Below are 13,900 nucleotides of genomic sequence, written 5' to 3' on the forward strand. Positions count from 1 at the left end.
TCATTCTGACTCACCCTGTATAATTTAAAATAATTTTAAATTATAGACCTCTTTGATACACATTAGTTTTGTTATAAACATTTTTTTTGTATATCTCATAGTTTAGCCGTAATCAAAGAAGACCAGAGGTTTGGCGCACCCTGTATACCGCAGCTTTGACCAACTAATATTTTTTATAATTAATGTTTTTAATTTTAATTTTAAATTAATCACTTTGACATTTATGTCAAATTTCCGGTAAACGTTTACAGACTTGTCACTACTGGCGCTGGTGAATTTGTAAATATCCCCTCTATATACGAGCTCACAGCGTATACGAACCGGTTCTGTGGTATTTACATACATTGAAAATTATCCATAAACGGACACTCCGAATTTTTCGAAAAAAAAAATCGTTTTATAAACATAGCTCCTTCATTTTTGGCGATAAAAAGTTTTTTCAAAAATGGCTTTGTAGTATTTTTACAGAGTTATAAGACGGTGTAAACTAAATTCCGTAAAATCCCTTAGTCTTTAATTAGGGTGGGTGTAAAGGGCTCGAATAAAGGGGTGTTTACTCGTAAATAGAGGTTTTAAACAGCAATATCTCGCTAACTGTTCACTGTAATGAAAATCTATGTACAAGGAAATTTTAGTTATTAAAAAAGCTACAATTTAGTGGTCTATCATTTTTTTCGTATCTCCAGTATTTTCGGAGATATTTTGAAGTAAAGGTGAAAAATGGGAAATTTCAAAAAATTTATTTTTCTTTTAACTCCAATTTTTCTAAAATTATGCCTTTTAAATAGGTCAAGCTTCTTGGGTGTATTGATAATATAAATATAAAAGGAATTACAGAAAGGTAAAGAACAATTTTTAATTAGGAGGGGAGTTAGGGGGTTGTTTTGACTGATTTTTTTATAGAGAAAAGCAGGTACCAAACTATTTTGATCATAAGTCGCTTATTTTTCAGGCTAGAAACTTTCTATTATTATTATTTGAGAGGTCTATCTGTATGCTTGAAAAAAGATTAGTTAAGTTTTCTTCGAAAAATGCAAAGTTTTCCGCTCTTGTACTTTGAATATTTCAAATTATGTATTTGACGAAAAAAGCTAACTTAAACATGCCGTATTTCGGTTTGTATTGGTCTTAAAGATATTACAGAAAAATAATTTGGTTTGTGTTACTAAAAGATACAATTTTGATATCTATAGTTTTTTTGATTAAATGCATATTTTTCGAGGTATTCTCAAAAAACCCTCTAAAAAAGTCGATTTTTTCATCGAAAAACTGTTACTTTCAAGCGCGAATAACTCGAAAAATATTAGTTTTACGAAGAAAATGTAAAAAACATTTTTTTCTTAGAATAACTTTTTACATCAATTTACATGGTTAAAATGTAATAAAAAATTCCCGCCCCCGAGGTGGGGTGGCAACCACCCCCAAGGTTTTAGCGTACAGCGGCATGATATAGAAAATGATCCTTGGACTATTCCCTACCCGTGTTGAGCTGGCCCCCCCCACTTGCAAAAATTAAAAAACAAATAGCCCTGATTTATGAGCTATTTATGAGCTCTCATATTCCGCAAACTAAAAATTTTGAGCTCGTTCCACTGAGCAGGAATTTAATACCCTAGTGGGCCCCCACCCCCCCCACTACTTAAAAATAGGAATATTGAATCGGTTTTTGCGGCAGAATTACGAGCTATTTATGAGCTCTTGAAATTATATAGTTTCGATTTTTGAGCTCATCCCCTTCACCCCCAAACAACCCTTTAATTGATTTAACTTAAGAGAAAGATGCTGAGAAAACTTAAAATATATCGTATTGCGGATATAATTCATATAGCTTATATACTCTAAGAATAAACTATTAAATCAAGAGCATTTCGATTATTGAGCTACAACCCCTTCGCCAGAAAACCACCCTATCTTCCCGGCTTAAGAGAAAGTTGTATTTAAAATGCATTAAACTAATTATTTGGCGACTACATATCATTTAATAATTTATAAGCTTCCAAATTACGCGCATTTAGATCAGTAAATTGCAATTTATTTTGTATAGTGCAGTCACTGAAGGTAAAAATCAACGATTACCTTCAATTTCGGTGAACCTTCATCGATTTTCACGAAAATTGGTCAGTGGTTAGAGGATACGTCAAGAAACAAAGGTGACATGGTACCACCTTGCGCCTTTACCCTGAGGGTGGATACCGCCCCTTCTCGGGGGTGAAAATTATTTTATAAAAAATAAATGCACAAATCAATAAAAGAACAAATTAAAAGCAAAATTTATTATATAAAGTTAATAAAATAAGTCAATACTTTTTAAGTTATTAAAGATCAAAGATTTTAATTATTTGTGAAAAAAATGCATGTTTTGAAAAGGTTTTTTGTAAATCACTGAAAAATTTTAAGTTTTTACAAAAAAGTTAATAGTAGTTTAATTCGTATAGCTTATATTCTAAGAATAAACTCTTAAATCACGCGTCTTTCGATTATAGAGCTACAACCCCTTCGCAAGAAAACGACCCCATATTCCCGGCTTAAGAGAGAGTTGTTCTTAAAATAATTTAAATTAATTATTTGGCGACTACATATCGTTTAATAATTTATGAGCTTGCAAAATATACGCATCTCAATTATTGAATTGCCATTTTCTTTCTATAGTGCAGTCACTGAAGGTAAAAATCAACTAGTACCTTCGATTTCGGTAAATCTCCATTCATTTTCACGAAAATTGGTGAGCGGATTTTGATACTATCAACTTTTTCTGCATCTTATTTTTCATAGGTATTTCTAAGTACTTTGACAAGTATTTAGTACCTAAGTGTTATAAAATGCATCTCTTTCCCGTTATTTAAGCTTGAACCCTTAGATTTTAACAGTCGCGGAAAAAAATATACTTTAATTACCAATAACTTACTTTAAATTAACATTAAAGGGTTTTTCAAGTAAGCAATTTATTATATTTTTTATTAGCTTCAATTTTAGTGATGAAAACTTTTTTGTAAAAACTTACAGTTTTTGAGTCATTTATGAAAAATCGCTCTAAAGCATGCATTTTCTTTCCAAAAATTAAAATATTTGATCTTTAATAACTCAAAAAGTATTGATTTATTTTAATCACATTATATAACAAATTTTGCTTACAATTTGTCCCTCTCTCGATTTGTGGGGTTATTTTTAATAAAGTAATTTTCACTCCCGAGAAGGGGTGACATATACCCCAGGCTAAAACCCCAAGTTGTTATTGCCAATTCGTGAAAATAAATGGAGATTTACCGAAATCGAAGGTACTAGTTGATTTTTACCTTCAGTGACTGCACTATAGAAAGAAAATGGCAATTCAATAATTGAGATGCGTATATTTTGCAAGCTCATAAATTATTAAACGATATGTAGTCGCCAAATAATTAATTTAAATTATTTTCAGAACAACTTTCTCTTAAGTCGGGAATATGGGGTCGTTTTCTTGCGAAGGGGTTGTAGCTCTATAATCGAAAGACGCGTGATTTAAGAGTTTATTCTTAGAATATAAGCTATACGAATTAAACTACTATTAACTTTTTTGTAAAAACTTAAAGTTTTTCAGTGATTTACAAAAAACCTTTTCAAAACATGCATTTTTTTCACAAATAATTAAAATCTTTGATCTTTAATAACTTAAAAAGTATTGACTTATTTTATTAACTTTATATAATAAATTTTGCTTTTAATTTGTTCTTTTATTGATTTGTGCATTTATTTTTTATAAAATAATTTTCACCCCCGAGAAGGGGCGGTATCCACCCTCAGGGTAAAGGCGCAAGGTGGTACCATGTCACCTTTGTTTCTTGACGTATCCTCTAACCACTGACCAATTTTCGTGAAAATCGATGAAGGTTCACCGAAATTGAAGGTAATCGTTGATTTTTACCTTCAGTGACTGCACTATACAAAATAAATTGCAATTTACTGATCTAAATGCGCGTAATTTGGAAGCTTATAAATTATTAAATAATATGTAGTCGCCAAATAATTAGTTTAACGCATTTTAAATACAACTTTCTCTTAAGCCGGGAAGATAGGGTGGTGTTCTGGCGAAGGGGTTGTAGCTCAATAATCGAAATGCTCTTGATTTAATAGTTTATTCTTAGAGTATATAAGCTATAGGAATTATATTCGCAATACGATATATTTTAAGTTTTCTCAGCATCTTTCTCTTAAGTTAAATCAATTAAAGGGTTGTTTGGGGGTGAAGGGGATGAGCTCAAAAATCGAAACTATATAATTTCAAGAGCTCATAAATAGCTCGTAATTCTGCCGCAAAAACCGATTCAATATTCCTATTTTTAAGTAGTGGGGGGGCTGACTCAGCCCCCCCCCACTAGGGTATTAAATTCCTGCTCAGTGGAACGAGCTCAAAATTTTTAGTTTGCGGAATATGAGAGCTCATAAATAGCTCATAAATCAGGGCTATTTGTTTTTTAATTTTTGCAAGTGGGGGGGGCCAGCTCAACACGGGTCTATTCCCTACCTTCTGTAAAAATTTCAACTAAATCCATGCTGGACGAAAAAATTGCGAGCCAAAATGCTTCATTTCCTCGACTATTTTGTTACTTTTGTATTTGAGTGCCGGTAATCATATCGAGAATCGTATTTCTCAGTAGGTAGGTATTTTGTATAGGTATTCCGACCCAATATAAAATTATAAACTCATATAAATCAAAGAAAATATTTAAAATGGTATGCATAATATTTATATACAGTGCTAGTCAAAAGTCCGTACCCCCCTCGTAACTTTTGAACGGTTATACCTCTAATAGTGAAATTTGGAGGGAGAAAATAAACGGACGTATGCTTCTTAACTAGTCATGACAGGTGACGTAATAGTGACAGATGACGTTACAGAGCCACTGTGACCAATAATTTTAAATGGGACCTTATGGCAAGTGATACCTCGTTTGAAAGGTATTCAAAATACCTATTCAGCTGTACTAATTTTGTTTGATTTTAAGCTCATTTTGATGAATAAATGAAATAAATATAAAATTGTAGTTTCGCATTTAATTAATAAAAATTCAAAATTTTGCCTATGGTTCCTTATCAAAAAGGTTGACGTTGACGTAAAAACTACGAGAAAAACGTCAACTTTTTTGACAAAAAAACCATAGGCGGACATTTGAATTTTTATTAATTAAATGCGAAACTACAATATTATATTTGTTTAATTTATTCACCAAAATCAAAATCAACTTAAACCCCAAAAAATTAGTATGACTGAATAGGTATTTTGAATACCTTTCAAACGAGGTATCACTTGCCATAATGTCCCATTTAAAATTATTGGTCACAGTGGCTCTGTAATGTCATCTGTCACTATTACGTCACCTGTCATGACTAGTTAAGAAGACTACGTCCGTTTATTTCCTCCCTCCAAATTTCACTACTATAGGTGTAAATGTTCAAAAGTTACGAGGGGGGGTACGGACTTTTGACTAGCACTGCATAATAATTATAATTATAATTATAACTTATAATTATAAGTTATGCATAATAATGCATAACTTATAAAATATGAATTTTTAGTATATGAATTTTTAATTATTCAATAAAAAAAATTAAAAAAAGATGCGTACAGTTGGATTCGAACCCGGGTCCTCTCGATTTGCAGTCTAATGCTCTACCACTGAGCCACCATCAATTTGTTGATATGGATTTGTTGACGTACTTTAAAATGGAATCTAAATGTCATTGCATTAATCACATTTTTAAAATAGTTTAAAATTAAAAAAAAAACTCGATTTATCCATATAATAGCAGTTAAATATTGCATTGTTAGCTAGTTAGCTATTACTTGAGCTATTTAGCTGCCTAGCTAGCCTAGAAGTATGTTTAAAATGGATTAAAAAAATGTGCGGACAGTGACATAGTAACAAAGACCAAGCCCAGTATATAAAAACGTTTTAAAATGGGGGTTCCTATTTAAGATTTTAAAGTTACCCCCCACCCCACCTCCAGAGGGTGGGTGAAGGGTCAAGTTGGATGTGATTCGATAGGTTTTTGAAAGTATTAAACATGTATTTTTTGGTTTTTTGGAAGTGTATTGCTCGAGATATTAGACCGTTTCTATAATTTACCTATGGTAATAGTTTTTTCCGATTATAGCGCCATCTGTCTGCAATTCGATAAAATGTCTCGAATAAAAGTTGCTTATTTTTACATAAGAAATCCAAATCTGTAATAAAACCTTGGGGTTTCCACTTAAGATTTTAAAGTAACCCTCCACCCCCACGGGGCTGGAATGGGGGGTCGTGTTTGGTATTATTCGATAGATTTTTGAACATTATTAGATACGTATTTTTCATTTTTAGATCCGTTGTTCATTTCGCGAAATATTCGACCGTTCCGCTACTTTTGGGGCACCCTATACATACAGGGTGTTTCATTAAGAATTGTCCATATCGTAACTGGACAAATCTTTTTCCATAATTTTTTATGACTATCTTTCACATTATAATCAAATTTAATAGTCTCACTACTCTTTATGGGTCCCGTTCATGTCACATTTCCATTATAATCTCATAAACCTCTAACACTCATCCCTCTCTCCTATGGTTGCCTATATTATATGACGGTCTGTTTTGTCGAACCCTTAGAGTTCTGATTGGGTAGCCTGCAGGGACCTTGGGAAATGGTCGCATGAATCTGAGCTTGTCTTATACATCACTTCCTGATTTTGAGACTTTTCTACATCTGTGTCTCCCCCATTGTGATCTTTTATGGTACTTCCACATACTACGGCAACTTCCAACCATTCGAATAAAATCGATAACTTGATATCAACATAAAATTGCTTTTCTAAGCCCTAGATGTCCACATAAAGGCCGTGTCCCACCATCAAATAATTTGATCAAACTGGTTTGAGCAAACTGAAAGTGACAGTTAGTGACGTCACATCCTGAGTGTTCATTGTGGATAATAATGAAAAATTTTAATTTTAAGTAAAGTACAAACAAGTTAGACAACTCAATACAAAAAAATTTGATCAAACTAGACTGATAGTGAGTGCACAGATTTTTAGAATTTCAAAAAAACTGCAATTGTGACGTCACTTTGACGTACTTCCGGATTTTGCTTAAACTGTTTGATCAAATTATTTGATGGTGGGACGCGGTCTTAAGAGGGCTTGATAACGTTTATTACGTTTTAGTTTCAACGTGTAATGTGGTTTGCCTATCTCTTTCATTACAAATATTCTAAGTTTTACATTAAGTTCATTTTCATTTTAACAGATTATTTACCACAGTGGGAGCGACTGTTTTTATTGTATATAATTTAACAAACTTTACAATAAATATCACAAAACCAACAGGGAAATTTTAACTTCCTGTGGAACTGTCATTATTATCATGTCACCATTCAGGATTTCCGCTATCAAAGTCACTTGCTTCCACACAGCCATGATGTGAACAAGTCAAATTTAGCTCAATGGTACCTCGAGCGTGAAACATTGGATATTTTGTACATCCATGTGTAAAGTCACATCATTTTTATATGTTCCTATGACGGATTAATTTTAAAGGGTTTTAACCCTAATATTTTTACTTTGGTGGTTAGCATGTTTGATTCAAGTGAGTATAACCTATAACTTTTTAAAATCATAGTCAAAATTTTAAATACTTTGCATCATTTTATCAGGTTAAACACATTTTAGGAAACACTGATGATTAGAGAGCGGAATATATGCAAAGTGCATATAGATGCATATATTGCATATTTTCAGACAACAAACACAACATTGCATATTTAAGCTACACATGATTTATTTTGCATATTTTAAAAATAAATTATATAAAAGTTTAAAATTTTCCTCTCTTAGTTGGAATTTTATAACTTCAATATGAACGAGCTCGTTATTTATCTATCTATCGCTCATTATTATCTATCTGGACTTTCCCATTACTACCTGAATTTAACAATTATGGGTGTTCCCAAAAAAATATTATTTTATTAGCGTAGCAAGTCGTAGGTACCTACCTGCTTTTAAGGGTCTAATATTTATTTTGTCAGTTTCCGGCCAACATTTGTTTTAAGTAAACGTTGTATCGTATTTAGTGTTTTTGAAGTGATTGGTATATGGTAAATTTAAATATGTCTACCTTTCAAAAAAGTGCTTGGATAAAGTGTTTTCCCAAGTTAAAGCTAAGTGGAGACAAAGTAATTTGCAAGGCCTGTTCCAAAATCGTAAGTTACATTCATTTTCACATTTCATTTTTTAAATGAGGAACTGACAAACAAAAATGTTTTAGAAAAAAATGAGGGCTTCAATTGTTTGAGGAAAGTTTTTTTGAAGGCAACTTTTCTGAAGATCTTACGACTTGGCAAATTAGTTTACTGCCTAAATTAAAATATTGTCCAATAACATCAGTAGATGTAGAACGAACTTTTTCTGTGTCCAAACACGTTTTTAGTGATAGAAGGCAAAAGTTTCTAGTTGAAAATTTTGAAAAATATTTGATTATAAATTCATACTATAATTTAGATTCTTAATTTAATTATAATATCAGTTTTTGTGTGTCATTTCATTTGTTTTTATGTGAAAAATAAATATGTATTAAACATAAATGTAGGTTGAATTTTTTAAACATAAATGTTTATATTTAATACATTGTTTTATTTTTGAGTATTTTTAATATGCATTTGCATATTTAGACAAATTTAGAAAAAATACCTGCATATTTGTAGTAAAAGTAATGCATATATATGCGCATATTTTGGTAATATTGTGTTGCATATATTCCGCTCTCTAAGTGATGATGATCGGTCAACCGATTGAAAACTAGTTCTGTTTGTTTTATGATGTAGCTCTGTATAGAGATTTTAACAAATATACCTTTTATAAAGGATTTCATGGTTTTTTGTAATAAATGGTATACAGCCAACTACAGGAAATTTTTTTCCTCGTGGATTTTTTCAAATTGTATTTCTTTCAATTTAAAACCCACTCAACTTACAATCGTATTAAATTTGAAATAACTGAATAATGCAAGCAAAGGCAATACGGCCGTAGCGTTGTTATAAACAGTCTCCGCGACCCAGATAGCTTCGCTTTCGCTGCAATTCCTCACATTTCTGCAATTAGTTTCCGTATTTTTCTATCGAACCCTTGTTTCACGTACTTTGATTTCTACGAATCATACATTTTTCATGACAGCGTTGCATGTTTGTATTCATCGACAAATAATTGCACGGCGGTGCATGAGGCCGTCTGCTAAATATTTGAAGAGGAAAAGAGCCTCCTGCTTTTGTGCCAGTCTACTTACTTACCCCAGTTTACCTCCCTGATGGTTTCCACGAATATTAGAGAGTAATCGCACCATTAATTCATGAATTATTAATGTCGAAGACTACTTGAGGATGTCAATAAATCGTTTAAAATGGCGCCAGCCGCTGGATTGCCTTCCGGCGTCTTGCAAGTCGCTAGACGTCGCATAATGCGACCGCAGAAAGACAGTGCGTATTTCTTTTATAGTCGCAAGAAACATTATTAGCCCAGTAAATGAACGGGAAATTCGACGATACCGTGTAATTTTCAGGGGCAACTCCCAATTGCATGAAAATTTGGATTTAGGTTCTACTTACCCTCCACTTCAAAGTTGAAATTGTGCGGTTGGTTGCTTTTACTTGGGGAGTGACAGTCACCCCTTCTCTGGGGTGAAAAAACTTACGTTCAAGATAAGACCGAAAATAGATAAATTGACTGATTTTAAGCAACTTTTGTTCTATAGAGTTTTTTACTTAAGTCAATACTTTTCGAGTTATTTGCCATTGAAAATGTTGATTTTTCGACAAAAACTACGTCTTCAGACGGTTTTTCGCAAATAACTCAAAAAGTAAATATTTTATTGAAAAAAATATCCTTAGCAAAAGTGTAGCTTATAAAAAACCCAAAAAATGGTGTATCAGTAAAGTCTATCAATCAAATAAAAACAAAGTTGTAGCTCATGAAAAATACGTTCCCATTCGTCTAATTTCAAATCGAATATTTCAAGGTGAAATCACCGAAAAATTAAGCACTTTTCGGGAAAACCCCATTTAAACTTTTTTAAAGTGTTTATAAAAAGCTTTGTTTTAATTATTAACAAAATTTTAACATTAAAAATAAGCGAGTTACGCTCAAAATAAAGTTGCCCCTCTTTTTTTTTGTAAAAAATCATGAAAATCTCGCCGTGTTTAGCTCCCCAAATGAAATTAATCGCTACCGCTTTACAAACAATTTAATTACCTATCTATTTTTTATATGATCTGTCAGTCTCATCGGTTTAAAGTGTTTATTTTGGAAAGGGTTATAATTGAGAAAGCTTGAATGGGCCACTAATCACGAGTGTATGCAAATTTTGAATAGCCATATCTTAACCAATTTTTGTGTTACGAAGAAACAAAATGAAACTAGCATATTTATAATAGCAAAACCTACATTTTTTTACCCTTTAAGATTTTTCTTATCACTAACACTTTTTAAGTTATTTTGAAAAAATGAAAATGTTCAAAAATTTTTAGAAATTTTTTTTTACTATAAAACCAAATGTTTTCAAAAATAAGCACTTCAACCAATCAAACTTACAGATCATATAAACAATACACATACAGTTAACATAGATGGTAAAGCCGAACGATTAATTTTATTTAGGGTGCTAAATAGAGGGAGGTTTTCACGATTTTTTTTTTTTTACCAAAAAAAGGGGCCAACTCTTTTTTTCAGTGTAACTCGTTTATTTTTGATGCTGTACACTTTTGTAAAAAACAAATAATAAGTTTTTTTTCGATACTTTAAAAATGTTTTCCCGAAAAACGCTTCTTTCTTCGGTGATTTCGCGTTGAATTATTCGATTTGGAATTAGACGAATAAGAACGTATTTTTCATGAGCTACAACTTTGCTTCTACTCAATTTGTGGACTTGAGTTTTTTATAGGCTACACTTTTGCTCAAAATATTTTTTTCGATAAAATATTTACTTTTTGATTTATTTGGGGAAAACGGTTTGAAAACGTAGTTTTTTTGTCGAAAAATCAACATTTTAAATCGCGAATAAATCGAAAAGTATTGACTTACGTAAAAAACTTTATACAACAAAAGGTGCTTAAAATAAGTCAATTTATCCATTTCCGACCTTATTTTAAACACGCGTTTTTCACCCCCGGAGAAGGGGTGAATGTCACCCCCCAAGTAAAAGCAACCAACGGCACAAATTCAACTTTGAAGTGGAGGGTAATTCCAAATTTTCATGCAATTCGGAGTTGCCCCTGGAAATTACACTCCAAAACGGTCATTTATTGGGCTATATAGAGCAAAGCATTTAGCACTAAAAACACCGAAATAAGTCGATTTTTAAATAGAGGACTAGAGACTTACAAGTTTTCGTATTGTTCAGGATGATGTCAGGAAAAAAGTCTACGATATAAAATATGGGTGTAAATGCCTAGATTGCATTTTAAAGTGAAGAAAATTCATCCAAAAGTGCATAAACATGTCAAGATAAGTATAATAAGGACTAGATTTTGTTACTCGGGTTTTTTGGGGTTGCTGAACACGAATACGCCATCAGAACCGACCCCAGGAGCACCTGCTGCCCAGTATCACCCAGGCACGTCATTTTCTGGACTTTGTAACGGTTAGTTCTTTCAAGGACGACAGACTCAGTAAAACACAGGTTAAAAATAAAGTAAATATATTTAAGATAATTGTATACAGTTTAAAACAAATAAAATAAAATACAATCTCATCTTCTGCAAAGGAAAAACAATATTAAACTTTATTACAGTCATCCGATCATAATAGCAACATTAAAATAATACGATAAACAATATATACAATAACAATCTCGCTACGTTTAATCAACAGCCGGAGTCACCGCATTTCAGCTCAATGCGGGACGGTTGAACAGCGACACGCGGTCGCTCGTTCCTCGCTACTACCGCCCACTGCGATAGCGGTCATGGCAAGACTGCACGTCACTACTGTGGCGTCCGCCTAGGCATAGTCCGACCTCACATACGGTGCATCTTTTGCCCATCGAGCTTATTGCTAGTTCAACTCGCTAGCAACAGCTCTCGAGCCATGGCTAGTTCAACACGCTAGGTACGACTGACTTTCTCATTCTCCTAGCTCGCCTTAAATATGCTCTCGATGCCACTACTCCTTCGATTTCCCCCAGCGGTGCTATGCGCCAACATGGATGCTCCTCCGTTCGTCTCTGGTAGATCAGCTCATCGCTTGCCGTTGGCATCATATAGTTACAACTTTCGAGGGTTTTCGGCATTAAATTGATGCAAGTAGATTTTTGGAGTTGCTTAAAACGAATACGCGATCAAGACCGATACTCAGAGCACCTGGCGTCCACGGTCAATGCTAAGGCACGTCATGCTCAGAAATTTCGAAGATTTTCGTCCTTGAATGCATGCAAATAGATTACTGGTGGTTTTTGGGGTCGCTGAATACGAATACGACATCAGAACTGACACCCGAACCACCTGGTACTAAAGGCCACTGCTAAGGCATGTTATCTTCTGGCATCTCAAGGGTTTTTGATTGCGTATTCTTGTTCAACGACACCAAAAACACCCAAATAATCTGTTTGCATCAATTTAGTGGCGAAAATCCTCGAAACTTTAAATGACGTTCCTTAGCAGTGAACCTGGGCACCAGGTGTTTAGGTGGTCAGTTCTTAGGTCGCCTTCAGAACTGACCACCACTGTTTAGGTGGTCAGTTCTGAGGGCGACCTCAGAACTGACCACCTATGCACTTTTGGATGCATTTTTTGCACTTTAAATTGCCACTATGTATTGCCACCCATGTTCCTATTAGTAGACTTTTTTCTGGCATCATTAACAAAATAAACGTCTTTTAACAGAATTAACGTTTGTTTAGAAATCTAACTTCTAAGTTAAGTGCATGGATCGGATCATATTCGGAACTTTCTTTAAGAGATGAAGAGCATTTTGGTAATTCCAAAAATGGTATTAAAATTTTAAATACTAGATATTACCGTTAATAAGGACCTGAAAATTGACCACTAAAGGGTCGATTTCTCATACCTGCGGTAATCTATGGTTCAGTTGAACCAGGTTCACCGGTGATCTACGGTTTTGTTCGGAATGCATTTCTCATTGCACGTTCATGTCAGCGCTCGTTCTACAGCTTTCGAGAAATGCCAATAGATGGCAAAAGGTAAAAAACTGTCGCCATTTTGAACTACCTTTTTTATGCTGTTTTTGAATAAAGTTAAATTTAAGTATTTATAGTCAAATAGTCATTATAATAATTATAAATAAATATTCTAAAAACAAAAATAATGTTATCGTTTATCGTTAGGCTTAATATAATAAAATAGGATATATTTATTTTATGACAGCGTTTCGTGTTAATACAACGCATGCGTAGTCCATGAAATCATCTGAACTGAGTTCTGAAATCTTTGAACGGCCGAATTCCACCGTTCAAGCATCGTTCAAGTTTAAACTGCCATCGGTTGAACGTGCGAATTGAGAAAGACGATTTTGACTTTAAACTGACGTTTACTAGAAGTTCAGGTTAAACTGGAGTTGAACTCGATATGAGAAATTGGCCCTTAGACCCGTTTGCCATTATACTAATTTCAGTACTAAAAATATTGGTTAGTTGCGCGAGTCGATTTAGTATGAAAAATGTCAGTTTGTGTCAAGTTTGTGTTTGCACCTATCCGAATTATAATCAGCATGTAGGCATGCGCTCTACTAATTTTATTATAGGTTTGTTCCAACACGACCGAGAACCGTCACGAAACGGTAATGCTCCTGCGCAGTAAACAAAATCCGTTCCAACAAAAATATGATCGTCATCGGATCGTCCTTCCCACTGTTCCAACAAGAATTGTGATCTTTCGGTGACGGTTTCGT

The sequence above is a fragment of the Diabrotica virgifera genome, chromosome 8 (assembly GCF_917563875.1).
Source record: "Diabrotica virgifera virgifera chromosome 8, PGI_DIABVI_V3a".
Taxonomy (NCBI): Eukaryota; Metazoa; Arthropoda; class Insecta; order Coleoptera; family Chrysomelidae; genus Diabrotica; species Diabrotica virgifera.